The sequence below is a fragment of the Saimiri boliviensis genome, chromosome 2 (genome assembly GCF_048565385.1).
Source record: "Saimiri boliviensis isolate mSaiBol1 chromosome 2, mSaiBol1.pri, whole genome shotgun sequence".
In the NCBI taxonomy this organism is placed as follows: domain Eukaryota; kingdom Metazoa; phylum Chordata; class Mammalia; order Primates; family Cebidae; genus Saimiri; species Saimiri boliviensis.
In genome coordinates this window covers 186537665-186541299 of record NC_133450.1, presented here as the reverse complement: position 1 = coordinate 186541299, position 3635 = coordinate 186537665, and positions in this window count along the sequence as shown.

Below are 3635 nucleotides of genomic sequence, written 5' to 3'. Positions count from 1 at the left end.
TTATTTCTTGTTTTCTTGATTAAAAACAAGGATCCTTCTAGAACCCAGCTCTCAGCCTGGATGGCTTTCTCTGGGTCTGCCTGTGAAACCCCCTCCCCAACTCTCTGCACATAGCCCCCAGTTGAGCTCTGAGTTTGTGACCAAAGGACACTGTAGTCCAGGAGAAAGGCGAAAAGAGAGATACCTAAAGGTGGGATGTCAGCAGCCATGATTCCTAGGCCCCTGGGAGATGGAAAGTGAAAGCTGGATTTTGGACTTGCATGGGAGTAGAGTTAGTTTCTCTCCTTTTCATCAAGCATCTACCATCTACCAACTGATACTCACTGATAAGCCTCCCTGGGCCTGGTGTCCAGCCATGTGCTGTAGAGTAAGTGTAGAAGGAGAACCCCAGGTTGAGCCCTAGAAAGTTGTTTTAATGGCTGGAGAACATGACCCATATTTGAATGGTTCTCCAGCTTTCTATGCAACCTGAAACAACTTTTACCTAACCTTGGTTTCTTCATCTTTAAAATGGAATTTCTAGGATTCACTGAGGTGTATAAAGCACTTATGAAAAAACTGGCAAAGAGTAAATGCTCAATAAATGGTAACTCCTATAAACTATAAACAAGGAACAAAGGCCAGGTGCGGTGGCTCAAGCCTGTAATCCCAGCACTTTGGGAGGCCGAGGCAGGTGGATCATGAGGTCAAGAGATCAAGACCATCCTGGTCAACATGGTGAAACCCCATCTCTACTAAAAATGAAAAAAAAAAAAAAATTAACTGGGCATGGCGGCGTGTGCCTGTAATCCCAGCTACTCAGGAGGCTGAGGCAGGAGAATTGCCTGAACCCAGGAGGCAGAGGTTGTGGTGAGCCGAGATCACGCCATTGCACTCCAGCCTGGGTAACAAGAGCGAAACTCCGTCTAAAAAAAGAAAAAAAAAAAACAAGGAACAAAGAGAGAAAAACTATGGCTAGAACCTGCATTGTCCAATATAGTAGTCAGTAGCCATATATGGCTTCTTAAATTTACTTCTAAAGTTAATTAAAATTCAGTTCTTTAGGCACATTAGCCACACTTAAAATGTTCAACAGCCGTGTGTGACTAGTAGCTAATGTAATGGACAGTGCAAATTACACATCATTTCCATAGTTGCAACAAGTATTATTGGACAGCCCTGGACCAAGCAGTGTATGACATGGGGAGGAAGAAGATAATCTGTGAGGCTTCCCTGGAGGAGGAATACTTTTTAGAAGGGCATTGAAGGCAGAGAGGAGTGTCTGATGGCCTGCATGGGGGAAAAAGCCAGACTGCACAGCCTGTCTGGCCAAATTCCAACAAACTGGCCCTTGGCTTGGGATCTGGTTTCTAGTCTGGCTTCTGCCATTGACCCCATTAATCACAAAAGCACAGATGAACAAACAGAAGCTCTGAGAGAGGAGGATATTGGCCTGAGTTCATGGAAAATGAGTAACCACAGCGGCACTAGGACCTTGGTGTCCTATTTCCCGGGATCTAGAATCTCAGACCCAGAACTCACCCCCTTTCAATAGCATGGCCCATGCCAGGCTGTATACCTCCAAGGATGGGAGCTAGCTGAAATGTGCATCTCAAGCTGCCACCCAGTAGGCCCGATTCTAGGCCGAGAAGTGTTTCCCCTTTCCCTACCGACTCTCAAAAAGGATTCAAGAAATTGGGAGGGCATGCTGAAATGTCAGGATTCACGAGGGTCTTTCTTAGAGCTAGGGAATGAAAAAAGAATTGGGCTGCCAGTTACCCCTATCCCTAATTCCCCACGGTGGCTCTTGCCAGCCTTGTCCAGTCCCCTGTCCTTGCACATTCCAAGTTTATCTCTCTCTGCACATCTGGATCTGGGCAGAGGCGGGGCCGGGCAGGTGCTGACCCTCCTCTGTGGAGCTTCCAGCAACCTTGTCATAGCCAGAATTCCTCCTTAGCCTTCATTCTACCCCTGGGCTGTGGGCGGTGGCTGTGATATGCATAAATGGGGAACTCCCTTCTTCGGGAGTAATAGGGACAAACTGAGTGGCCATTATAGGAAGCCTGGGACTGGGGCCTAGGCTCCCATTCTGTGACCCTCAGTTCCTGAGACCCTCTGTTCCTGAGAGTGTTTCCCTTCCAACACCATGTGAATGGGTTGAGCCCCACCCAAGCCTGCTCTATGAGCCCAAGCTATGGGTTTTCTGGGAGAGTTTTCGTCCCTGTTTCCCCGGATCTGACCCTGGATCTGGCTCCAGCGCAGTATTCTTCTCTGACTCCCCACACCATGTACTCTGGTCCCTTCTCCTCTCTCTGAGTAAGGGCCAGTGTTGACCTCTTTGTCCCCTGGCCACTATCCCACATCAGATCTAATCAATTTGAGCCTGAACCACTATAGTGGCCTCCTAACTCCGCTCTTGGACCCTGCAATCCAATCCACACAGCAGCCAAGGAAATCTTTGTAAAATTCATTCATGTCATTTAGAAAAAAATCAAAGCTTTGGTGTTTAAGGCCTCTATGATCTGGCTCCTTCTTGCTCCTCTGTCTCTGCTTCTGTGAGGGAAACACACACATCATCATCATCATCATATTTTGGAAGGCATTTGAAGAAATACTACCTTCTATTCTGGAAACAGCTATACAACCATCCCTTCCAGGAAAGGTCTATGCAGAGTCAGCCTTGAAGAAAAATGCCATGGCAACTGTGTGGTTTTCTTTCCTGCCATTGTTAGACTCTGTGGGGCTTCTGCTGACACCCTACCCTCTCCAGACACACCCCAGCTCCCAAGGAGACAGCTTGCTTTTTATCTTAAGGCTAGTCCTGCCCAAGGATTTTTCTAGCAGCTTGAGGGAAGGATAGAACACTGGGCCTTATGTAGCAAGCCCTGGGTTGCATGGCTCCAGCGTTGGGGGGAGGTATGGGAGAAAACAGAAAAGGAGGCTGGCCCCGTTCTGGGTAGCTCTCAGTCTAGAGAACAGGAAGAGGTTGTGCCTCTTGTGTTCTGTGTTGTGCTGTTTTCCCTCTCAGGTCCCTTTTCCCTCCCCAGGGAGTCTAGTTGAGAACTTCCTATTACATAATCCTGAGCAGGATCGGGGTGGGAGGGGACGGAAAGTGGATTTGGAGGGGGTTGGGGAAAGGCAGACAACCAGTCTCAATGAGACTGGGTGTCTGTAGCACAGTTTCAAGAGGGAAGCAGCAGGGAGATGGGAGGATGGCACTTCTTCTAGAAAAGAAAGCATGAGTTGGGCCAAAGTCTGGATGGCTGGAAGTCTGCCTCTCTTCTCCAAACATAGCGGCCTCACCTGGGGTCACATGTCGGTACAGAATTTCAATTGAAATTCTGCCATTATAATTTCATTCCTTAAAGTCTTCAATTCAGCAAACAAGCACTTTCAGTAGAGGTGTAAGGTATTGTTTTTGAAGGTGAAAAGCGTATTTTGGTTTTCTGCTACCTCTATGAAATGCCTTAAGAAGTGAAAGCTTAAGACCACCCTGCTGGGGAGAGGGTCATTTGATGCTGCTTCACTCTGGGCAGTGAAGGGGGTAGTGGGAAAACACGTGGTGCTCTAGGCAGAGCCTCTTTCATGTCAGTGGGAAAACAGGATGAGTGGTTATTAGGAAAAATTTCTAGGAGGAGATGCTCTGGAGCTTGGAG